This window comes from Ostrea edulis, chromosome 4 (assembly GCF_947568905.1).
Source record: "Ostrea edulis chromosome 4, xbOstEdul1.1, whole genome shotgun sequence".
NCBI lineage: Eukaryota > Metazoa > Mollusca > Bivalvia > Ostreida > Ostreidae > Ostrea > Ostrea edulis.
Window position 1 is genome coordinate 23,603,986 of NC_079167.1, and position 27,767 is coordinate 23,631,752.

The 27,767-nt window shown below is 35.2% G+C and overlaps 2 long non-coding RNA genes across 2 annotated transcripts; both read right to left on the reverse strand.

The window, feature by feature from the left end:
• Positions 1-7,026: 7,026 nt before the first annotated feature.
• Positions 7,027-16,631, reverse strand: LOC130054049 (uncharacterized). The gene is made up of 3 exons (XR_008802312.1): positions 12,178-16,631; positions 7,922-12,012; positions 7,027-7,267 (listed from the first exon to the last, which is right to left on the reverse strand). It is a non-coding gene; the product is annotated as an uncharacterized LOC130054049 (long non-coding RNA).
• A 5,299-nt stretch (positions 16,632-21,930) lies between these two features.
• On the reverse strand, positions 21,931-27,648 carry LOC125670020 (uncharacterized). Its single transcript, XR_007368096.2, has 3 exons — positions 27,185-27,648; positions 24,049-24,158; positions 21,931-23,906 (listed from the first exon to the last, which is right to left on the reverse strand). It is a non-coding gene; the product is annotated as an uncharacterized LOC125670020 (long non-coding RNA).
• Positions 27,649-27,767: the final 119 nt, after the last annotated feature.

Sequence of the window (27,767 nt, forward strand, 5' to 3'; positions counted from 1 at the left end):
GTTATATCTTCACAATGGGAGAGGGAAGAGTGTAGTAATTCTGGGCGACTCAACTTAGGTTGAGCTGTCTATACCAACCGGAAGTACAATGTGAACTGTTAGTACCCCAGTTGATTGTGATTTCCCTACCAGAGCAGCATTCTCTCACCAGAGGGCGCGCTACGCAAGCTTCACTTTCACCTCTGTTATCGTCTGATAAATATAGTTCGGCTAACCACATGATCTCGCATGGACAAAATGACGTCTTTAACTCCAACAGAAAGGCACGTTTCTGTTCTTTGTGCAATGTCAGATTTTCATCATTATAATCTCGCTAGTTTTTTTTGAACGAGTCTAAAGGCAGCTCCCTGCACACCATGTGACCATAATTGTGACGTCACACACAAAGTGAAAGTAGGCCTAGAATCAAGTAAGAAAACGGTCAAATCCCGTATCAGTCGTCTCTTTTACGTGTTAGTTTAATGTTATGATATTTAATGTGTTACTCAAGGTAACAAAGGTATTAACTTGCTTGGAATTTTAACCCAATGTATAAATGGTTTAAGATACCTTGACAAATTAAGCACAGTGGTATTTAACACACCCCCCCCCCCCCCCCCCCCCCCCGGCCAGCTTTACGTTGCAGAGTACACCGAAATTTAGATAAGAAAAATATGTTAAGTGCCTGTAATATTTTGGTAAATTAAGACATACATGTATAAACACAATAATGACCACATATGTATTTTAATGAAGTGGATAAAATTAGTTTTGTGTTGGACCCCTGTGAGAATGAAAAGTTCTAAAATATAGGTGGAAAAGAAATGTTCTACACACATATGTAAATACATACGACAGTGGACATATTGTAGTAAGGGTTATCACCACAATAATGTCAATATGGTAAATAGGAATTACAAAATAAGAATATTATAAGTACTTTAACAGTTTAATACATGTAGTAACTGAAAGCTATAGGTCAGTAAGTACACATGAATTGGAAGTAGATGTGCAAGGTTTATTAACACTTTTTCTTTCCTCTTTGTTATTTGAATGATTCAAATAAAAAAAATCACTATTTTAACGAACATTGTGATGATTAATAACCAATATTTAATTCAAATGATTGAGTTGGGCTTCCCCCCTCCAGCTACATCACAACTTTTCCCACCCCAACTGCAACACCCACATCATATTGAATATTTTAATGAATCTTCTTCTCAGTTAATGCTTCCATTCACTCACTGATACTGAGTATTGTAGTAGAAAGAAGTTTTTTAAAAAGGTGCATCTATACATCAAATCTGATGTGCCTCTTTGGCTTCTTAATGCTTGTTTTGAAATAAGAAATATACTTTTGAAAATGCTGATATTTAAATGTTCTCTTTGGGCCTCATCAGTCAGGTAAGAGAACAGATTTATTCCTGAGACCTTCTTGGTGCAAAATAATTTATAATACATGGTTATAACTTTTCTTCGAAAAAAGCATGTTTTAAAAAAAAAAAAAAAGCAAGTTTTATAAAATGAAGTTTAAAGGCAAAGCACCAAGAAGGTTTCGGCCCTCATAAATAAAAGCGTGAACAGTGTTTTCATAATTTTATCATCAGAAGTCTATGGTTTGGAAGATTATCAAGTAAAATTAAGTTTAATATACAATACATTCAATACATCAAACAAGAGAAGTTTTCATGTAAACATTCCAACACGAAGTGATTTAGCTTTTAAAACAACATTGTCTTGAACAGTGTTGAAGGAATAGTTATAATTTTATACTATATGTGTTTTTCCTACTAATTCACCTAATTTAAAACACACATTTAAACATCCACAGGTATTTTATAAAGTAGTTTACATTTTAATCAAAACAAAATATAGATATGCAACATTAATACATAGTGTCAACATTTAAAAAAAATTACACTAAAACCTTTGAAAAAATATTTGTCTAAAAAGGGCCTATCAAAGGTTTCAGGTAAGAAAGCATGCAATAAATAACCAAATTAAGAATTATTTGCATATCAATTTGACCAAACTATGCCATGTGTTAATAAACCCGATGCCTATAAATTAATTGCAATAAAAATGTAACTGAAATCTTTTATTATTATTATGTGGATCCTGTGTTACCATTTAGGCTGAATCAACTTATGACATCAATATAAATTTATTGATCGATATTGGACATGTTCAAGTACATGTACATGTATCTAACTGTGTATCATACTGATACATCAACTCATAACAGGTACCATTCAAGCAGTTTCTTGCTAAGTATTGCATTATAAAAATCCATACCGTATTGTTTTCCAAATGTTTTGCTCAACACATGGCCTGATTTAACATGGGTATATACCAGAAATGTGCATTTTCCAATAGGGTCTTCATGGAAAATCTAGGCAGTAAATTGACGCATTAATCAAATACTCTCCGTCTCGTAAATGCTCGTTTTATTGCCGCAAACTACAGTGCATTAGGCAATCAAAATGCATTTTACAAAACAGTTGCATTAGAATGTGTTTGTTTTTTTAGGTAAACTCAACCTTACCACTGAATAACAGTAACACAAACACTAACACAAAACTTCTAAAGCTAATGACTTAAAATACAGAAAAATGAAGCAGATTGATCTTTTAAGATCATCATCCTATCCAGAGATGTCATAGAAGGACTAATACCCACCATGGGGGTTTTTATTGGATCAAAACTATGCACAAAATGTTGTGACCTTAACCTCAGTCAATTACCTTATGATAGGGTATTGACACACCCTCAGGTCAGGAGCAACTTAAGTTATAATGTTTATTCTTGAAACAAGAGGTGTATGTGCCACAAAGCTCACCTGAGTACTTGAGCCCTGCTGTTCTTAAGATTTTTAAAAGAATTTTCTCCTTTATATTCCCAAGAAAATTTGAGACTCCATTATTATGACCCTACCATAACTATAGGGGGTCTCTGAATCCACACAAGATAGGAATGCTTTAGTATCAATATGACAAACATGGCCTTAACAGTTATGGAGAAGATTCCTTTTTTTTTTTGTATACAAGTATTACTTAAAATTCAATCCTGATTTTAGCCAACTCTAACCCAGGGTCCATATTTTAAAATGCAAAATAATTTAGTCAACACAACTTTGATTTGCAGATCGATAGTGCTTTTGGGGAAGATTTTGATTTTTTTTTTTTAAATAGTCCAATTAAGACATTGATCCCCTATTGTGTCCCAATTAACCCTACCAAGGGGTCATTATTTGAACAATTTAGAGTATCATGTATTATGTCAAGAAGCTTTCACATAAGATTTACCATTTTTTGGTCCAGTTGCTTTTGGGAAGGAGATTGTTTAAGATTTGTTCCAACATATTCCAATGTAAAACTTTGATTCCCTATTGTAGCCCCACCCTACTCCTGGGGTGATGCTTTCAATTATTTAGAATCAACATTATATCAGGAAGCTTTCACAAAAGTTTCACCTTATCTGCCACGATGGTTCTTCAAAAGAATTTTTTTTAATGACCCCACTATATATTTTGCCTTTTCTTGATTATTTCCCCTTGGAAAGGAACTGGTCCTCTATATGAACAATTAAGAAATGAATACAGCACGAAAAAGATCTTTTCAAACAGTGTACAAAATCTATATTATAAAAATACTGCAATGAATATTCTTAAAATAGAAATATTCTTATATTCTTTTTGTTTTCATTAAATTCAAGAAAGTAAATACGATTACAACGGTACTATAAAATAAATCATCATTACTTCATTACTAAAACTATAAAATAAATTCTTTCAATAGAGAAAAACAACAATGTAACAGTGAGGTTAAATTAAGCCATGCAGTGTGTTATAATTTATTACAAAAATGTATTCAACTCTGGTAGTGATGGGAATTGAACCCATGTCTTAGACTGTCCGTACACTACCTATAATGGTGTTAGATTGGTGCAGTAGAAGTGTTAGAAAAGTAGTAAAGATTTCAGCAAGCAGAGAGAAAGAGCTTCAATTGTGTTATAAAGATCTTTATATACACGAAATTGGGAAAAATTAGGTTGTTTTCATACTAAATTATATATAACTCAACCCCAGCCATCACCATCCATACATAATATTTTAAATATATCATGAGAAATATAAAGGAAAATGTGCATAAAAAATAAAAATATGTGCAAAGCAAACTAAATATATATTCATCTAAGGCATGCTAATGTATATATAAACTGCTATTCTGAGAATCAAACCCATGTCCCCTTCTTCATAAACCTGAAATAAATTAAAACATCTTCACCTAAAATCGGTATTTCAATCATCAATATAATTAAAATCAGACTTCTTAAATTCATGCTGTATACTCTGTATAAGCGATTGTGAGCGTATCTTAGGGTCTGATTTTAATTAGATTGTTCAATCATCTGTCACAAAAATGTAACAATAGTTCAATATCTTGCAATTGCTGCAATCATAAAATGTCAAAATAACACTAACTAGAGCTGTCTCAAGGATTAAGGACTGATGACCCTGCAAGGTAAACAGAAAAGGTTCACTTTAAAATAGCTTAAAGAACTCTGCTATTTTGTCCAAATTCTAATGGAAATGTTATAAGGAATGAATGCATGTTGAGAGCAAAAATTGCAGTGAGTATCAAAATCTATCAACAGTCCAAGCATCAAATTGTCATGGACCAAAAATATTTAAATTCTCAGTTCTACGACCGTGACTCTTCCAATCCAAGGTTTTGTCCTTTCAAATTTTAAATTTCTAAGATATATCTTGAACTCTGAGACCTTGACTTTTGTATTAATGATATTTCTTTCTAACCTTGTTAAAACAATCATAGTGCAGGGTTGTTACACCTCTCAAAATCACAAGTATCATTCATGTCTTGTATAATCTTCTGGGTTTTTTCCACAACAAAGTTATGGTTATGGCAAGAATTTTATTCTTATAAAACTGGTGACCTTGACCTTATCTGAATTACTCTGGTTTAGGGTCAGGACATACCTTTAAGTCTAAAGTACCCTTTATCTAAAGTATAAGCTTTGATTTTTTTTTTCATTTCAAAGTATATGGCTAAAACCATATTTTAATACGTTACTTACATGTAGTACCCTGTGACCTTGTCAAAAATGACCTTCATACTGGGTCAAGGCATATTTCTGATAGGAGGTTCCTTGTGGAAGCGATTTAAATTAAAAACATTGACATTTACAAAATGTTTTCTCTTATCGGTGACTTTTTTTCCTACATTCCTTCTACCACAGGTGTGCTCTTTGAAGTAGGAAAGATGTGAAAGAAGAACCCTAAATAAGCTTGCACTAGACACACCCCTATCTTGTACAGCTATTTACAGAGCACTGAATGATAATTATAACTATTGATCTGAATAATGGTTATAATTAAATTTTTAATCTGTGTCACTGCAAAGTAGTACTTTATCAATAAAAGCAATTATACATCACGTGCCAATTTATATTATCAAAGAAAAATGTAAATGACTTTTTATAAGATAATTTGCAGTGCAAAGTGTCTGATGACTGCATGATTATATGATTGCACCTTAAATAAGTATTGCATTTGAAATAAAGGTACTTATAAGCTGAACTCTTTTTCATTATTCAAATGTGAGCATCCAAATCATTGCTAGCCAAAGTGATATAAGCTAAACTAAGACAATTGATATATTATATATGCATGACGACATGTTTGGAAAGATAAATCTAAGTTTGTCAAAGTACAGTGCTAAAGATAGCTTATATATAGAAAATACTATATTATAATATGAATATTCATTTTGAAGCAACCCCATTCACAATTTTTTTTTTTACAATACAATGCATATATTTAAAATATTATTCACTCATATACTTCTGCATGAGCACAATTAAGTCCTGAACCCAATTAACATTTATGAATGTTTTATAATATTTCTTTCTATATATTTAATTTGTTTTAATTTTCAAATTGGTCATTATATCTTTCAATTATTTGACTATGATTACACCAAAATAAAGCATTTATCATGTTTATAAATCCATATTTCTTTTATTTTACTTTTGAATCATAAATAAAATAAACCTGATTTAACATTATTTCTTCATCACCAAAATCTTAGATGATATAATGATTGAACTGACACATCATGGAATTAAATCCAGTTATAGATATGAAAGATGCTGTACACACAGCAGAAATAATAGATAGAATCAATTGTAATTGATTGTTCAGATAGGACGAGGTCATAATCACAGGTAGCAATAGCTACAGGTAATCGGAGGCGTGGACATGTTACATTCTTGACCAATCAGCTGCATCCAACAGACCATTTTAACTTCTGTACCCATTGTACCCTAGGTTATGTAGAGCCACCTCATGTAATTCTTACTTTCAATTTCCATGATTTGTGTTGTACCCTTTCTGTAACTTTTGTATAAAGGAATATAGAGCATGTAACCTTGGGTACAAAAGAAGCACTTAAAAACAGAGTCCTTATTCCTTGCCATATATGTGATTATTTGGCAAATAGATATTGTTTAAATTGAACCTGATCAAAGCATGAACATTACAATAGATATATTGTTTAAATCACGGGCACTGGAAGTTAATGTAAATATATAGTATGTGCATGTATAAAAAAGGAGGGGGGGGGGGTCCATACCAAATGTGGATATATTTTTATACATGCACATACTATATATTTACATTAACTTCCAGTGCCCGGGGTTTAAATTGAACCTGATCAAAGCATGAACATTACAAAATTTAATCTGTACATACATGAAGCTGCGCTCGCTCAAACGGTAGCACCATCACCATATTAATTTAACAAATGATTAAAAAGGAACATACCACACAGAAAATAGCTAGCGCAATCATGACTGAATTTGTTTACCGTTCAGGATTCAAAGCGAAAGAAAAAGTTACAATGCGCATGCGCAAGTCTGTAGCAGGGAGCTGCCGAAAGTTGAATTTGTTTTTTTTAATGTAGAGTCCATAGTTACGAAGTGAAAGTGAAATAATACATTTGACAAGACAAAATAGTTCCATAAAGATGGAGGTTGCACTAACGTAATACAGCGTTTCGATACCTACCAATGTGTTTTTAACTCATAAATGTATGTTTTATTTATGAAAATGATGCAGATTTATTTTATTTTCAAAGACGCTCTGTTTTACAAAATTCTTGTAAATTAGACGATAACAGAGGTGTTGTGGAGCGTAGCGTAACGCCCTCTAGTGAGAGATTGCCAGAGCAGACGTGTTCCACGGACCAGTTCCTAATACGCCGCTGCCCTTGGGTAGCAGGGGACAGTTTCGCACTATAGGCCCGGTCAACTTTTTCAAAAAATGGAATTACCCTGTATTTGAAGTGATATTACATGTGTAAAAATGTATACAATAATTTTAGGATGCATGTCAAATGTAGCTGAGTGCTTAGTAAAAATGTTGATATACAACATGTAGATGTCACCATGATTCCTAGCATATAGATGGGTGCAAATACGAAACTAAGACACGTGGTCAGTTGCTGAAGAAATTCCGGTGAAAACATGCAGGGTTCAGCAAAAGGTCTATAGCTGTGAGGGAAGGTGGATGGCCCCATATGAGAGGTAGATTTTTGAGAAGGGCAGATAGGGTTCTTGATTGTGCACAGTGTCTAAATCCCCATGTTTGGTACTGTGATGGTGTGGGGGTGGTGCGGATTAGCCCAAATGAGAGAAAATCGAAGCAAAAAAGAGGAACCTGCTCAGAGCATGTTTTGTGCACCAGCACCAGTATTTATAGATGACATGTAATTTAGGGTCATAATTTATTAACTACACTAATATGAAATACAAGTATTGACATAAAAGGGAAATATGATTTTTCATTAGTCTGTCATAATCTGACTTTGGTGTATACCCCCTATCCACATGTTTCAAAACCAAAGAAACTGTCCCCTGCCACCTTGGAATTAATCGACTCAAGCTATTGATTCGCTGTTTACTACATCGAGGAACTTACCTTGCTGCATACACAGATCAAGTGGTGAGTTTAACGAGATAGCCACGATATATTATAGATAACTCGTGAGCGTCGCCCTTCAAGCCTACAATGTACATCAAATCTTGATCGCCTATATTTTCTCTCAAACCGTAAGTTGTTGAACTATCCGACTACGTCTTGCAATGTTAAAATCGCATAGAAATATTCTATTTTACTTTTTCTGATAACTAAAGAAAAATAGAATTGATTTAATTTACTTTCGATTTCATATCAATTACCCACATGTATCTAAATTCTCTGATTTTAACCAGATATCAATATTAATTTTACCACAGGGGCTCGTCCCGAATTGACCCTCTCTATTCTATATTTACAATATAGAATAGACGATGTCAAATTTCAATAAGACAAAAATTTCGTGACGAACCCCTGTGATTTTACACCCAAAACAGAACCTTGCCACCCATCTAAATTATAAGTGACAATGATGTGGTACAATTTCTTATTAAGATCTGGATGCTTTTAGACACAGCAAGCTTTAATCCTCAGTGGAGGGCAGATGTCGAGCTTGTTTCTCTTCAGTAGGATCAATACACTGTACATGTTTGCATTTAACAGTGTTTAAGCAAAAATATAAATTAAAGAGGGTCCTGTCGTTCTACTTTCAATTTCAGTTAACGTTAAATTTTCGCTTTGATATAAACGTGTACATCCCTTCATGAAGAAATACAAGTCCAACATACCCCCTATTGATGTTTAGAGAAAATATTTTAATCGGGTCTTCAATCATTTAGAAAAATTATTGCATCTCTCGAAAATGTGGATATTATTTGAATTTGAGTTTCATAAATCAGATGCTTGTTTTTGAGTTCATGAAATGAGACCACAGGGTCTCGTCACGAAATTTTTGTCTTATCTAAAAAATTTGACATCTTCTATTCTATATTTATACTATATTTGAATTGACCAATGAGAACGCGTCTTCTATTTTGGGTGATTGAGGAAAAGTTCCTGTGGTTCAAAAACGACAGAAAATGCATTGGTTCTTCATGTGTATTGCCGGTGCAATAAGATATTAGGGTGGGTTTTTGTTGTTGTTGTTGTTTTTACTACAAACTATGATCTTTCCTCGATCGATCGAGACCGGGCTTGTTAGATTGAACGTCCTTGGAATACAAAAAGGAGACGAATGAAAATTTGAAGTAGCGTTTTTGGGATTGCGGATTCCTCTCTTGTGTAAATATCTAGAATAGAGAGGGTCAATTCGTGACGAGCCCCTGTGATGAAACAAGCATTTTCATACATAGGAATTTTAAACAAGCTATCCTAATGCTGGCGACAGACAACCCCTTCATTTTGAAGGTTTGAATTCCCGCTCCAATTCTCACTGAATTTATTGAGGTGGGAGTCAGCCAGTAGAGCACGTGACCAGTAAGACAGGGGCACTGGATTGGGTTCCCAGTCCAGGTTTTTACACATTGATTGTATATATTCCCACATAAATTTCGTCGTTTCAAGTACATATGCAAATCGGCAAAAATCAATTTTCAAAAGATGCATACAAATATAAGATGAGCAATGTCTTTAGAAAATTGCGAGGCTCAACCCACTTCAAAACATTGTACAGTGTGCATTAATTTTACACCCATTTTAAATAAAGAGTGGGGGTCACTTCTACATTTAGACATAGTTGATGTTCATAAAGGATACATTTAGTGAACATTCTACAATGTTTGTGGTACAATGGTCCTGCCTGGCTTACGAAATTCAGACAAGTGGGGGACACATTTTGCATCTATTGTACGGAATTTCACTTCAAATCTATGCTACTTACTCATATTTCAATAGAGTTCTCTAAGAATGCTATATTCCGCAACAACATTGACTGCTAACAATATTAACCGTTTGCTTGATTTTGTTAGCAGTTGATGTTGTTAGTGCAGACTACAGACCCAGCTATATGATTTTTTATATTATCATTATTATATAGCATACTAGTACATATAGAGAACTTTATTGAAATTTGAGATAAGCTGCCATCATTGGGTGACCTGAACCTGAACCGGTAAATGTTCGAGTAAAAATACCTAAATGTGAGTTAGCTAAGTCAGACTTCGATCTTTTCTTTATTTATGGTTACGAGGAGTTTTGGGTCAAAACGGGCTTAAACCCTGTTCCTCACGTTTACGTTCAGTTTGCGAATCGCAGATGAATGTGTGGAAATGATTGCTTACGATTAATGGAATGCATTTTTTGAAATAAACATTCAAATATGTATGCCATATCATTTTGATAAAATATACATGTATTCTCGATTATGAAATTCTGAAAAAAAGTTAATATCATGAAGTGTTAGTTGACACCACGTGGATGTCTAGAAAATAGTACTATGGTCCAATGACAGGAGAAAAGAAGATACGGAAGCTGATTATCACGGGAAGCAATCACGGTATGTAGTTTTCATGGTCATACAACATATAAGCATTAATAATTACAGTATCAAGTATTAAATCTACTCTATATCGTATTCATTGTGAACGAGTAAGCCTAAAACACTATTTAAAAAAAAACAACACCCATTTTACTCGTAACGTAGGTTTCCCTTGCCAAAATTCAAAGTTTTTTGCAAATGTGCCGCTAATGTGGTAAACAAATTAGCATGATGGGTGTGTCAGAACTGTTTGCCAGAATGTGGAGCTAATGACGTCAGTGGTACACTGTGCCAAAAGAGCTCCACAACCTTTTTTTATTTTATTTTTTATCTATAATTGAAACTGTGGCAGAAGTTCACCACAACTTTTTCTTGAAATTTTAGAATTAAAACCAAAAGTTTACGACTTTTCCTTGGATATTTAGAATCAAAACAGCTATTCCACCAGAATGTTAAATATATCCATCACAACATTATCTATAATCTGTTTTTGAACAAGTTTGGGAAAAGAATTCAAACCGTTCTCGATCAATTAATTCTTTATGATATCTCAATTGAACTTATTAAAGATAGATCCACAAAATATTCAATTCTTGAAATGTTCACGAGATGCTCTTTATATTGATTTTCGAATCAATGAAGAATTTTTCAGGAACTGATTCAGGGGGCCCGGGTTAGAGTCCCGGTCTGTCTCCCTTCCTGTTACATTTGGTGCCGTAGACCACCCCTAGATTTGCAGGTGAAAGTCCTGCCTGGGGCAAAACGAATCTGGGTTGATGTCTTCAGGTGTGAAGAAGGGGGAGTATAGCAGTCAGCCGGATTCGATCACCGGTTGTTAGATAGCTCAAATGCTAGAGCACCTGACTAGGTATTCAGCTGCTAGGGGGCCGTGTTCGAATCTCGGTCTCGTCCGTTGCATTTTGTCCTTTGCAAGATGTATATTTTATCGGATAGATGGTATGTTTTCAATATTTCACACTGTTTGCATTGTAATGACCTATAGTTATCTTTTTTTCATAGATGGAGACTCTACATGGCATTTCTGAAAATGGAGGACAAGCCACTATGTCCTTAAAGACTGCCATCTGAAAATGGAGGACAGGCCACTATGTCCTTAAAGACTGCCATCTGAAAATGGAGGACAGGCCACTATGCCATGAAAATTGTGATGTGTGACATTCGGCAAAAAGTATCATACAGACGTGTAGGCGGAGGCCAAGGGAGTCAATGACTTGAAAATGATTTTGAATTACCACAAAACTTTCCTGCGCCATTACATGTTTGCACAAATATATGCATTGCATCATGATGATGATTTGACCCTTTAGAGTACATGTGCAAGTGTTGAAAGCCCTGTAAAAACTCTCTTAAGATAATGAATCAAACTTTAACCTCCATCCCCAAAGCATACATGTTTTCAGTCGACTTTATGTCCTCCTTAAATTATATGTTTGCTTTATGCAATATCTAAGTTGCACACATTCCAAATTCACTGTACCAATTACAATTTCTTGCATAGTTTAAGAAACCCTTTTGACCTTTTACTGAAAAGTATATTATATCATATTCATTTTGTCAGCATTTTCATGTCTTTAAGAAAATGTAATTTTAAAGTTTAAATCTATTTGCATAGGCGTAGGTTGGGTTCGAATATTACCGAGGCAGGGGGTCTGGGGGGCTGCGCCCCCCAGAAGCTATCGACATTTTAACAACGTAAAAGGTGTTGTTGTTTGTTTTGTTTTTACCGAGGCAGCTGCCTCGGTTGCCTCAATGGAAGCTACGCCACTGATTTGGGAACAAATTATTGAATTTAATCTAGTATGTGTTTCTACCAATTCTTAATAAAATTCTTTTTGTACAACTGTGTTTCTTTTTGTGATGATATGAATACGGACTTTGCTTGCTGTTTGCCGAACGCAAAAGAAACTTTGAAACCGGTGATTATTTCTCATTGAGCTAAGATGAACTGCAGAAAAGCTTATTAGACTCACACATTCATTGCTAATGAAACATATTTGTCATGGCTTAATTTATTATCGGGGGTATGGCAACTGATGCAGTAATTATGACTGTTAATCTGTCCCAAAAAATATCAGAATGCAGACAAATAATTTAGACATGACTACATTATATAGCTGCTTATTCAACATGTCTTGCTTAACGGTTTATTTTTAAAGCCATGAATATTGAACTGCCAATGGGTGTATTTATGTTGCCATTCATATATGGTTGTGAAATGTAAATAAAGGCAATTACACATTGCATCATTCCATGTTAGCCTCTGAAATACCTATACCAATCATTCATTCGCTCTTTCACATTCATTTGTTCTTTTTTTCATATTTCAAGATACAAGTATTAAAATGGACGTAGAAGAAGAAGAATTATCAGACATATACGAAGCGATGTGCAATCCAGTTCTATGGAGAAAACAAGTATCAACGGTGACGTGGATAGAAATGTGTTTCCAACATTTGTTAAAACGGAAAACAATGGACACACTGTTAGGTGAAATTGTTATAGTTGGTTCTGTTGCAGAAGGAATGACAGGAGTATCTATACTTACACAGGAAAAATCTGATGTAGATGGTATGTTCATATTGAAAAACACAATTGCCGTGGAAAGACATTTCACTCTACAGCCACACCAGGTGGACATAGTGAAACTGGAACACGGCTATTGTTTGCCAGGTTATGTCCTGTTAAGGAACCTCAACGGCAACTTAGATACATGCTCTTTTCATTCTGCTGCGAATTACAAAGACTTTTCAAGTATAGCTTCACTGCACCATTCCATTTCTAATATGACGAATATAATAGTTACTGGTGGTCGTAATCACGGACCGGCAAATATGTTTGTTTTTTCTACTGGAGATATTTTTAACTCGCCGTTAGGTTTATTTGAATCAATGGATTTCGTCATGGGAATTCATTGCCATGAATGGCCATCTATTGCTGATGAATGGATTGAAAGATATCGTCCTTTTAATTGGCCTTCTGGTGATCAGATGGCGAAAATTATAGAAATGGGTTGTGATCTTGTACCAGTGGGAGTTCCTGGAAGTGAAATGGAGGATCTACAGTGGCGAATTTCATTTGCAAGGGCAGAGCGATATCTTATACACTCACTAAATAATGCGCAGCTAAAGACATTTGTGTTATTGAAAGTTGTTTTCAAGAGCAAATTACTCGGGGAACTGTTTCACGAAAAAATCAGTTCTTACATTGCCAAAACATCGTTTTCATGGATTTCGGAACAACACAATGCTAATGATTGGAAGGAGGGGCTGTGTTTGAAATATACTTGGTTATGCTTAAGAAAAATACTCAGTTTTGTGAAAGAAGAGTATTGTCCGAATTATTTTATGAAAGAATGCAATCTTTTGCATAAAAAACTAAATGACCACGAAAAGTTTCTTGTGTGCAATGTACTTGAAAATTTTACAAGAGAACAACATTTCATAGACAATATAAAAAACATTCCGATCATATCCGGAATGAAGTATTACTCTTCAGGATTCACTCCACTATTAAAAAGAATCAGCAACAGTAAGTGGGCGTTGAACTTGTGGGAACAGATTTCTCAAAGGTCCATTGAAGAAAATTTGTGGGATGGTATGAATTCATGTTTGTCTACACCAAGTAACAGCAATTGGAACGATGCAGTCACAGAGTTGCGTACCTTTCTCAGAACTCTTCGTAAAACTCCTTCAGATTTGCATATGCATAATCCTTCTCTCCAGAATTTGTTCATTAGACTTCTTTCATGCGCACAAATTAGATTAATGAATGTTGTAATTTGCCGGGATTTACCGAGCCCTGTAAAGCGCTTTTCAATTATCAAAGAACTCTTAATGTCTGCAAATTTAGGGACAGAAACGTTTGGTGTCAATGAGATTGTACAAATTGCCCATGTATTTTTTACAAACTCGTTTTATGAAAATACATTACACATTGTGTCCCCGATGCTTCAAGAATTAAAAGTTTGTCCATGCATTCGAATGAACAGTACGAAATCGTATTTTCAAGTTTTATCATCTTTCTTGTTGAATATGGCAAATATGTCCTTCAATTCCCCGAGGCGACCTATTTGCAGCCTGACATTCTTTAAATTGGAGGAATCCATTCTGACTGAACATCTCAGAATAGAAGTAAATTCATACCTATTGGACTGTGAACAAACAGATGGGATTTCGTCCGAGTGTTTCGTGGTAGTTAGTCCTCTCGTGTACGCACATTATATGAGATATAAATGCAGTCGATTTTTGGAGAGAAACATTGAGTCTTGTGTAGCTCTACGTGAGCTGGAAACACAAGTGCTCCAAGAAACTGTTCACAAGTATCATCACTTAAATTTGTTGGGCTGTAGCCTTTACGAAAGTGGATATTTTGAGGAAGCAATGAAGACATTTGCATTATCCTACAAAGAAAGGAATTCCCGCCGAAGTGTGCTTTTCCACATATGTATTCTTTTGCTAAAGTGTTTCAAAAACCGTTCAAATGCCTAATGTGATCTGAAATTATGTTAACAATATACTTTGTACATGTATATTTTGGTGATTTGATATCAAGGTGTCAAATTTTACGATAATCCTAAAAGCAAACATGAATATGTTTTCTATGTTTTCAAATATGAATATGTTTTTTCCAGGTATCTTTCATGTATGAATATTAATTTCTTTTTTCTTTTATTGTTAAGCAGAACTTAAAGAAAATATCTTTTCAAGTGTTGTCAAATGTTGAAATTACAGTGGTGTTAAATAATCCATGTTTCTAATCGACTTTGTCTACGAAGTTTCTTTTAATAATATAGATTCGCAAAGATGACATTCAACTTAATGTAATCGATTGAAAATCTACAATGAAGACAATGTAGTTGCAGATTAGCTGCTTTTACTTGAAGAATTCGAGGATTGATTGATTGTATTTTGTTTAACGTCCCTCTCGAGAATATTTCACTCATATGGAGACGTCACAACTGCCGGTGAAGGGCTGCAAAATTTCGGCCTATGCTCGGCGCTTATGGCCTTTGAGCAGGGAGGGATCTTTATCGTGCTAAACCTGCTGTGACACGAGGCCTCCGTTTTTGTGGTCTCATCCGAAGGATCGCCCCATTTAGTCGCCTCTTACGACAAGCAAGGGGTACTGAGGACCTATTCTAACCCGGATCCCCACGGGATAAGAAAAAAGAATTCGAGGATGAACGTTGGTAGCTACAAATTCATATATTTCAATCACCTGAAATAGTCAACTCTGGGTACCAAAGCTTTCGCAATAAGATTCCCATCATACTTCTGACCAGGATAGATAATTTCTTTTAAATGGAAAAATGACATCTACAACCAGTGCCTATAATACAAGTTTCTTTAGACCCGATGAAATTAGAAAGCATCAACTGACTTTCACTTCACAACTGTTTGTCCTGTTTGTCACAATATTTGGAATCAAATGATGCAAAATTAACCATAATTCATACGCCAAACTTAAAGAATGCAAAGGTATATTTTTATTCTCTGCCGGACATGCCCTCCATCTTTACATGTCTTGTCAAAAACTGTAAAACCTGAGAAATTTTCATCATTGTAGAAATGTCTTTAGAAATACAGCTGCAGTATCACCCTCACTAGACAAAGACTTTAAATATATGCCCCGATATTCTTTTATCTGGTGATATCTTGGTTTCGCTGACGTAAATCAGTGCACAAAGGTTACACTCACTACATATACTAGTAATACATTTACGTACTGGCTTTAATTCCACATTTGGTAATCCAACTAATACTCAAATTCCTATTTCAAAGGACGAACTTCTTCAGATTCACGTTTTAGTTTTAAACATCTCAGTCAATGGGATGAATAAGTTAGAGTTATCGAACTTATACTGGATGCCAAAACTTCACCAACATCCTCACGACAAATCAAAGAATATATACAAAACTTCACCAACATCCTCACGACAAATCAAAGAATATATACAAAACTTCACCAACATCCTCACGACAAATCAAAGAATATATAGGAAATTCCCTTACCTCTAGATGCTCCAAAGATATAGATAAATAATTATGGTTGAAATATTTGATAAAAGGCTTTCCCCAATACTTGAACATGTGCCTCATCACCTATCTTGGATGAAGGATTCAGAAATGACGCAATATCTTTCAGCATTATTCAATGTAACTGTTACCGTACATGTACCACGGAACTGGTAACATCTTATTTTTCAAAAAAAAACTAGTTCTAATTGTAACGGGGACCGTTACAGATGTTCCCCAAACCTCCCCCAATTAAAAAGTGATGTCCTTGTGAATCTATAGGAAAAAGTCATTTTATTTTAGCCTTTAATTACATGTAGTACGTTCAATATGGTCATTTCAGTACCAAGAAATGAAAGAAAGCGTTGCACGTGCATACACGCGCACGCGTGTATGATTCCGAATTTTTGTTGATGTCGTTCAACGGGCATTTGTATCATATACCCACAGTATGAATTTCATAACGTTTCCACCAAATAGAAGGAAGTTATAGCGATTTTAAAATCGTCCAATCAGAAATCAGCACACGTGCATGCACGTGCTGAGCAGTAATTCTAACCACAGCAATTTGTAAGGAGTACCAAGATACATCTAAACCCCTAATATGAATAGAATTTGATGAAAAACAAAAACGTTATCGTCCTTTAAAAATTGAATATTTAAAAAACGTTGCACGCGCATGCGCGTGTGTGTTGGCATTTTTTGTTACACCAACATATAGATACACATATTGTCTACGTATGCTGTGAATATCATCTCATTCGCTTCATAAATAAGATAGTTACAAACGTTTTAGCATTATCCAATCAAAATGAAGCGCACGTGCATGCGCGTGCAAATTGGTAATTTTGACCATGTAAATCAGTTAAGGGTCTCAATATCTACCTATGATATGAATTTCAAGCCATTTCAATGAACAACAAAAAAGTTAGACTGATTCCAAAGTTAGCGTACAAATTTTGTAATGCGCGTGCACGCGCATGCGTGCGCGTGCTGGCAAAATAACTATTATTTTTCATATGTACAAATGATATACTATCATCCTATTTAGGTTTTATATCGCTTCCTTCAATATTCTGATTTTCCATTTTTTGTACCAAAATTGCAATGCACGTGCGCTAGCGTGCATGCACGTGCAAACAAAATGACTATCACTATGCACATCTACAAACGCTATACTATCATCCTGGAAAGTTTCATATCGATCCCTTTTGTAGTTCCTGAGAACACTACCGGACAAAAAAGTACCGGAGAAAAAGAATAATAACTAGACACGATCTCGTTGCGGGCAACGAGTAGGTCTTCCGTCCGATTTGTTGATGCACTCGGAGTTAAAAAAAAAAAAAAAAAAAAGACAAATGAGTCCCAATTTAGTTTCCGACTTTAAGACACTTTAGATATAATCAATTTTTCATATCATAAGCTTCTGAAGCAAAGTTGCGGTGAAATTCGTTTGAAATTCGACTCTCCAGGCGAGCCATAAGGCCCGCGGGCCTATTTCTTGATGTCATTTGTTAGCCCTCTATAGACTCAACAACTTTAGTTCTATATGTCTTTACAAAATATTTACCTGTAAAAAGTTATTGAGATCGACCGATATCGACAAAAAATCGACTCTACAGGCGAGCCATTAGGACCATAGGCCTATTTCTTGATATCAATCGATAGATCTCGATAAACTGAACAACTTTTGTTCAATATGTCCTTAAAAAATATTTACCAGTTACAAGTTTTTCAAATCGACTGATATCGACAAAAATCGACTCTACAGGCGAGCCATGAGGCCCACAGACCCATTTTTTGATATCGATCGATAGGTTATGACACATTGAACAACTTTTGTTCAATAATCCTTTTCAAAAAATATGTCGTTTTAAAGATATGAGGCGTGAAATATTTACGATTTTGGCCCTTAAAATCTCTAATTACGTAACATATGACCTACTTTTTGATTTGATAAGATCAAGCTCGTTGAGATGAACATTTCCGCTTCTGCAACTTATTATAAAATATTAATAGTTTCTGAGATATTCTCAAAAACATTTAGACCCTTCTGAACCCCTAATTTAAAGGGCCAGCCCGTTTTGCTTGATATCGTAAGAAAGGCCTTGTCATTTTAAACATTTTTTGCTCAACAAGTATTTAGAAATTCTTTACCGTTCTCGAGTTGTCTCTACAAGAAATATTTAGGGGCCAAACTGTAGCTTCCTAACGGGGCCACATAGGGAAAAAACGAAATGTACATATTGTTTAGATTATCATTCTGAACAACTTTTGTTCAATAATGCTTTTCAAAATATTTGTCGTTTTCAAGATATGAGGCGTCAATTATTTATGATTTTGGCCCTTAAAATCCCTTATTACGTAACATATGACCTACTTTTTGATTTGATAAGAACAAGCTCGTTTAGATGAACATTTCCGCTTCAATGACTTAATACAAAATATTAATAGTTTCTGAGATATTCTCATAAACCTTTGGACCCTTCTGGGCCCCTAATTTAAAGGGTCAGCCCCTTTTGCTTGATATCGTAAGAAAGGTCATGACATTTCAAACATTTTTTGTTCAACAAGTATTTAGAAATTCTTTACCGTTCTCGAGTTATTTCTAGAAGTAATTTTTAGGGGCCAAACTGTAGCTCCCTAACGGGGCCACATAGGGTAAAAACGAAATATGCATATTGTTCAGATCATTATTCTGAACAACTTTTGTTCTTTATTGCTTTTCAAAATATTTGTCGTTTTCGAGATACAAGGGGTAAAAAATTTATGGTTTTGGCCCTTAAAATTCCTTATTACGTAACATATGACCTCAATTTTTATCTGAATAGATTTGGATTGTTGAGATGAACATTTTTTGTTCTTTGACTTATACCAAAATATTAACGATTTTTGAGATATTTGATCTAGACTTTGAGCCCTTCTAGATCCCTAATTTAAGGGGCTAGCCCCTAAATCTTGATATTTTCGAAAAGATCTCGTAAATGTGCACAACTTTTGTTCTACATGTCTTAACAAAATATTTGCAAGAAAAAAGATATTGGAGATCAAAGGTCAAAAATCGCCGAAATCGGCGAAAAATTTTGGCATCCATTTTTTCAGGTCCAGGCGAGCGTTTAGGCAAATCGCCTCCGGTAAAATCGAATCCCCCACAAATCTTCTAAAATGTTTACTCTATCTTGTGTAGAAATTTCAAGACTCTAGCTTCAAAACTAACGGAGGAGATGTGTGGACAACAAGGCCCTTCAAAAAGTCACTAAAAGAGAGATAACTCCTGACCGGAAGTGACGTCAAGTACGAAATTTTGCAAGCAAAGTCTCGTCACCAAAAGACATCTTTCCTGAAAATTTCGTGAAAATCGATCGAGAAATGGCTGAGAAAAACGCGTGTACTACCAAGGAAAATAATAATAATAATAATGAAGAAGAAGAACGCGAACAATAATAGTAGACACTCATTACTAGTAATGAGTAGGTCTTCCGTTAGACCACTTCCGGTAAAGAGCTTTCTATTCCTACGAAAACCATTTAAATGTATCAGAAAATGTGCCTTAACAATGAATGAGAAATGTATTATCGAATTTTTTACTCCTTTCTCGTAACTTCCGGTGACGACCGGAAGTACTATTCAGATGCGTTTTCCTATAAATGACATCGATTCTTTACTGTCTATATTCCCTGAAAATTTCACGTCTCTATCTGAAAGAGTTCTCAACAAAAACAAGTAGACTAAAGAAAGAAAAAGTAGCAGGTTACTACCGACCGGAAGTCAATTTTGAAAAACAAAATTATCAAAACTCTAGAAGTTGATACTTTTATTAAGACATGTGAAAATCATATGAAAGACTTCAAATATAAGCGAGATTTATGGGGACAAAGAGACGAAAAGTAAAAAGATATTTTATCAAGAAACCGGAAGTAGTCGTTTTGACCACCGACAGACTCAATATTATTTTGACACTTTGAAAGAGAGTTGATAAACTAGTATAGGTTTCAATTTAAAAGAAAAAGTTTGAAATTTGCGATTCTTTCCATCACTTCCGGTGACGACAGGAAGTGACGGTCGACATGTTCAACCCCCTACTGCACGCTTACAAACGGAGATTGATCATTCCTGAATATATGATGAACCTATATTTTACCTTTTCCAAGAAAAGTGCTGGACAAAATTCCTTTTGAGAAACAGAAAATCGGCCCTATTTTCCGACCGGAAGTGAATTTTGTAAAACAAAAATACCTATAGCAAGGTCATTTCATCAGACATTATTCCTGAAAATTTCAAGAAAATATATCCAGCCATCTCTGAGAAATCACTAGAAGAAATTGGAAAATCGACATTTTTTCAAATACTTCCGGTATAGACCGGAAGTGACGGACGAAAAAATTGAATGCATGTGTACAATGGACTAATGCTAGTTGATCAACTCTACAAGTTTCAAACGTCTATCTATATTCATTATTGAGAAACTGAAAAAACAAGGTTTGAATATGTCCACCCCATATCTCACGACCGGAAGTGAATTTTACAAAAATATTTAAATATAATCTAGACAATTATATTGTCTCTAACATACATAAAATTCAAATCATTAACTTGTTTTATGACCGAGATTTATGGCACTGAAAAATGAGAGAATGAATAATCTTTCTTTGATATAACCGGAAGTTGGAGTTTCAACTTCCGGTGGGGTCAACATTTTTTGAAAATTACAACAAGACCTAGTAAACCGAAATAGGTTTCAATTTGAAAGAAAAAAGTTTGAAATTCATGATTCCTTTAATCACTTCCGGTGACGACCGGAAGTGACGGCCGACATTCTTAACCCCCTACTGCACGCCTACGAAGTGAGATCTATTAACTCTGAAAATTTGGTGACTCTATTTTTTACCGTTTCTGAGAAAAACGCTGGACAAGATATCTTGTAAAAAGACGAAAATTGGACATATCTTGCGACCGGAAGTGAATTTTGAAAAAATGAAAAAAAAGCCTCGAGGTACCATCGTTGTCTATAACCTGTGAAAGTTTCAGGAAAATCCATCCAACGGTCTAGGAGACGAAAGGGAAAAAAATAATAATAATAAACAGTAGAATCACTAGTAGAATCACTATTAATAATAATAAGAAACAGAGTAAAAACAATATGTTCCCAAACTTTGTTTGGGGAACATAATAACGTACTTCTATTCGGTTTATTTATCACACTTCCTCGCACTGTTTCGTATGATTTTAATTCTTGTTAACACGCTTAGAACAACAAGTAAAGCTTTTTAAAAAAGCTTGACGTCTTTAGCAGCAACTCTATAGAGCGAAGTTGAATTATGTCCCTTGTCTTCATTGTTGAATTGAGCTAAAATAGATAATCTCACGGACATCATGCCTACAAAGCTGTGTCCTGACTCCCATTGTAAAAGTTTGTATTTATGAATGGTATATGTACTGGAAATCAAAATCACTGTTCTCTGTATTAGCACTGATTAAAGCCTCTATATCAAATGAAACTGAGATTTTCAGTGTGTATATCAAAATATTCATTTTTTAACAAAGTTATGAAACAAAACAAAGTAAAAAGATTTAAATTGCTCAAATTTGCATAAAAATTATTCTTGCATATTGTACAGTACAAGTGCTTTAGAAATTAACCAGGATAAAGACCTGAGAATATTGTAATGGTTTTGCCAAAAATTATATCATAAAATACATATCAGCAATCAAGAGTGAATTCATCAAAATTCTAAGTTAAATTGAATAAAAATTCTTGTGATTCAACGTTACTTCACAGACATAAATACCATTGTGTCTCTGATTTATATCATGAAAAAACGTCACTCTATGATATGTAAGAAAAAATAAGAAACAATCACACATAATTAACTATACTTCTGGAAGTCCCTGAAAATGCATAAATCAGACTCGTTTACCTAAATTGTAATAACAGGTGGATGGATTATTCTTTTGCATGCTTTAAAAAACAGTGATCCTCATTTTGAAGTCAAGCCTTATTTATTCTTATGTAATTCTTAGTTTAAGGTATCATTAAAAATGTTTTGTAGGGATTAGCCCTACCGAATAGACAATTCCCAAAACATAAGCAATCAAAACAACAACAAAAACGGCGAGTTTTTCTGTTTGTATGCAAAAATGAAAACATTGCTGTAAATGAAGTAACCATAGAAATGCTTTGTATTAGTTGCTTTTAAAAAAGTAATGTGTCAATTTCATGAATTGCATTTTTCTTTTGTTCGTTTTGTCGATTTTTTAAAGATTGAAAATCTTGAAAAATTGTTAAGTCGTACGAAAATTAGAACACCAGAAAATTATCTCCCTTGCCTTGAAGAGCATTTCAACCAATGAAATAATTGAAAATTTTCACTTCATGCACTTTCTACCAATGAAAAAAGAGAGGAAGTGCAAAGTCCGAAGACTGTAAAACACTTCAACTCTGTATACCGTCTTCCAAGGAAGACGGTAATTAATGGAGTTTGAGCAGACCAGATTGGAGACATAAAGCGGTATATTACATGTACATTCTTCCATACACGTGTACTGCTAACGCATCTAAGTGGACAAAGTTCTGTAAAAGACAACACATATAATATGGGGTTTTTTTACGCTCCATTCGAGAAATGTTTACTCTAGTACAGACGTCACCGACTCTAGGTGAAGTGTCTCAAAGTTTGACCTATACATGACCTTCAGGGCTGTACCAGCGTTGATTCGTTATCGTGCCAATGTTTTGGAATGTCATACCCAAAAGACCCGTGAATTTTACCTCTAATGCCGGACACTTGACGAAGGAACAGTCACAACCAATGATACACGTCCTAGGCAGGTGTGGCACAGCACCACGATCGTAACCAAATGCGACACGGACGCCCTTAACGCTTAGCTATACCTGAACCGTTGAAGCAGTATATATCCTTTTCTCCAGTTTAACCAAAGTGTGGGCAGAATAACATATCCCAGTGGCAAATGTAAGGAGACCCCCCCCCCCTCCTAAAATGTTTAATTTTTGGTCTTTTGTTAAAAAAAATCATAGTATTTTTGTTTTTAAAAAAATAAACGATAAAAGAAGAAATATTTTTTTTCCATTCTCAGAGAAATAAATGACAAAATCTTTTGATTTGTCGTTACTTTTATTGGAAGAAAACCTTAAAATTTGTGTCATTTTATTAATTTCACCTATTAAAAATGACAAAAAATAGTAAAAGCATTTGACTACATAGGAGAAATATTTCAAGTCGTATAAAATCCAGCAGCCTTCTTAAGGCGGCCCCCAGACTCCCTCCCTCATGAATCAAGTTGCACCTTCTAACTTCAATACCTGGATCCGCCCCTGAGATCCTACAATATTCACAACAACCTAATAAAGTAAATCCATCCATACCTATCAGGTAACTAAACATTGGAAGTAGATGACATTTACATAGTTAAAACGAAAGCTATCGATTCTTTTGAGGAGATAAATGTGGGTCGTCCACATCTGAAAAGAAACAGAGAAAATACTGGTGATCAGATACATTGCTATAACGAATTATTAAACGTGTGTTGCTACATTTTTGTTCTTTGTATACTAATTGTGTTATGTAGATACAGTTCATTGCATGGTCATCATGTTAACTAACCTTGTACTTGTGTTATCATGATGGTGAGTATCCACATGTATTTACGGCAAGACAGCAGCCGAGGCACCGTTTTGGTATTAATCGTTGTCATTTAGTGATACATGTATCACCTATTCAAATTGATAACACTTCATTTGTTTGTCATTGTTTTCGTGTACGAGTCGTATCTGTTGGTTGACTCGCCTTAATTCAATTTATTTAATGCTTGTTATAACATAATCAAACGTACAACTTATCTTCTTTCGTTTTCGTCATAGGTGTCGACCTTGAGTTTTATAATTGTACCATTATTGTAATATTCCAGACTTTTTCACGCAAATTTGTCTTCCAAAACCGTGTTTAACGTGTAACTTAGTTTACTTCGTTTCAGCCTTGAGTATCGACCTTGTGTTTCTAAATCGTACCAGTATTGAATCTCTTCACGTATTTCTGTCTTTTGGGGCTGCGGTTCGGGCACGGCTTGTCTGGCTTCGGTTCGGCCTTTGGATTTCGGATCATATCATTTGTGTGTTGTTCCGAATTCTTGCTCGAAAAAAATTGTATTCTATCAAATCAAAGTACTTAGGGATAATATGAGATGACTGTCACGTGATTCCATTCAACCAAACATTGCTTAGTGTAACGCGATTCCAACCAGACACGCTTATTTTCTACAATGAAATTTACTACATTTTGGATTTCAGAGTTCGTTTCAAACTGCTCACGATGTTTTTCATCGATAGCTGAACGCAAATTCTGTTTGCTGTGACACTTCGTGTTTTTCCCCTCGTTTAGTTGTGTTTTTGGGTCAAATTCTTTGACCTTTATCGAGGGCTTTGTTTACGAACAATGGCGAACATGACCAAAAAACCAAATCGTTCAAATAGCGATGCTGTCTCCGACAGTTTGGTTGCGGGACTACAATCCCATTATGACAGATGTCAGTTGTTGTCTGTTGATGTTCCTGAGGCTGCACGTGAGGAAATCGTCGGTCTTACTATTGACATGTTAGTGAAGTGGGCGGAGCTTCGCCATCTTTCCCGCCACCAGGGTTGATGGATGTTGCGCCATCCCAGAGTCCAATGCGGAAAACAAAAATTGCTGCGCCATCCCAGAGTCCAATGCGAAACACAAATATGGCTGACGAAGACGAAGACGACGAAGATCATGTGCAATGGGGAAAAAAACGGGGGAAGGGGGTAAGAATCAACAGATTATTAATCAACTCATGATGAAAAGACCATTAGTCGCTGAACAGCCTGTTTCTAAGAAACAAGGCATGTATTTTATAGTTGCATAAGATTATAGTTTGATATGCATCAGTTGAGAAACTGAACTTATATCTAGACTAGTTACTGAAACGTATGAGAACATGCTATATTTGATTTTAAAATGTTGTAAATATAAAGGCAGAATAATCATACTTTCTGCTACGTGTAATATACTGATTATTGCTTAATTCTGAGATTTTAACATGGGTAAATTTGTTTTCAGGCTGCTTATGATCTGGAGAAGTTTAATGCCTCTGAAGAAATTATGTCAGATAGTGATGCGGAAGACACACTGGATGACTTGATATCTAATGTACAAAAGGAAAAAGGAAAGGAGGAAGACGATCTAGAAGATAATTTTCTAGGATCTCTAGAGGAGTTTATGATCAAAGATGACTGCACAGGACCGGCCCTTAGCACTGAACTTGCGAAAGTAATAAATTCAAACTTCCAAGTAAGACCAACAGAGGAAAAAGCAATGTTTTGCGATTTCTGAATTTTGAAATCTACCGACTGTGATTTTTTCTTCAAACATGGCCAAATTTCTTCATTTATACGTGGTACAGTCATATTTGCAGTTTTCTGGCCTGTGGTATTTGTCGCACAAAGCCTAAATCTAAATCCTAACAGCTCAAAATCACCCGGGTATACTGGAAGTAACCTAAATGCACTTTTAATATCCACCTTACCCAACTCTGCACCAGGACCTATCCGAGTGATCATGTCAACAACTGTATCAAAAGCTGTGTATCTCACAGTACACAATTCCGGGTCAATAAATGAATTGATGCCAAGGGATGGAGGGTACGACATATGTGTAATCATCCTCCAACCACCACTTGACTTTGGAACAAGCCCTATAGGTGAAATATGCATATTAGGCATAGGAGATTGTAAAAAGGGGCCCATTATCCTTCGCTCTTTAACTTCTTTAAGGATTTTTTCCTGTAACTGATTTTTAAATTGACTAGCTGACCTCAAATTGTCGGAAAACGTGAAAATTCGAGGACCTGTATAATTCAACTTAAAGCCATAAGTAAACCCATGTAATATTTCCTTTGCCACATGCCTGATTGGATATTGGTGCAGATACTGTGCTAAATTAGAGACCCTAATAGGAGTTGAACCGAGCTCCCAGAGGCTTGGGTGCGGCAAATCGAGGGGACTTTTGCGGGATGTGGTGTGCTGGTCGACTCCCTTGTTGGGGCCCATGTCGTAAAGGTTGTTTGGGACTGAAAGAAGGAGCTTGTTTGTTAACATTGACAGCAAGGGGGCAATTTGTCATTGCATGCTTTTGGCTACATTTAATACAAAGGTGAGCATACTTGCAATGTTTCCTACCACAAAACCCCTGAAAGTTAAACATGTAACATTTATGTACCCCCTGAACTCCTGCAGGTGCCATGTTATGCCCCCCAACCATATACATAACCCACAATTCTGTGTCTATGGCTGACCACGATTTGGTGGGATCCATTGCTAATTTGAGCCGAAACTGCTCATCATATATTTTCCACCCAGAGGACCTGCCAGTTCCCGTACGTACATCATGCATGTACTTGAGCATGTCCTGGTATTTACTTGTATGGACAGACGTGAACACACTCAAATAAATGAGAAAAGCGTCCGTCCATTTTTCAATAGATGTAATTTTAAGAGTATTCTTTAGCTTACTCTGCATCTGACCATCATTTCCAATCAGAAAAATTCTCTCGCTAGCCGAGTCTTCAATATTTGAATTTTTTAACAAGAGAGCCAGGTCTACATATTTTCCCTCTACAATTTTCTGCCTGATCATTTCATTAACGTTATGCCCCAATGAAAATTGCACTGAATTTACTGGTATGGGGTAAAACCCCAATCCTGTGACAGAAGTGTATTTGTACCTGTCTGAAAGGGCTGGACGGCATTACTAGACGGTATTTCGTCGCTGGTTATTCCACCCTGCGGGACCGGCGGCTCCGTTTGTACCTGGGATTGGGCACCCCCCCCCCCCCTTGTTGGTTTTCTGCTACCTCGTTTTTGTCGTACCGGCGGCATGCTTACATCAATTTGAAATAAAAAGAATCTATGTAATTTCTAATTACACATATGAGAATTCAAGTATAATTGACGCAGTTACAAGCCGCCAGTATAAACCTTCCACGTGTGCTAACATTAAAATCTGCTCAAATCCTCAAATTCTAAAAGCCATCGTAGTTATTACATTGTAAAATTATCATCTGACATGATTAATCTTAATGATTTTGAAATTGGAAACAACTTATTCCTTATTTAGTAAAAGATATTTAAAATGTTTTTCTTCCCCAAAATTTGACCGACCTTCTTGGTTGGCTGCTGAATGGAAAAGAAGGAAGCTGGGCTGCGTAATTGCCGAGTGCACCCGTGATGAGTTATAATTCCGGAACAAAGTTTCCGGATTGCAACATAACAGAGATGGGCTTACTATTATTATATATATACATATAG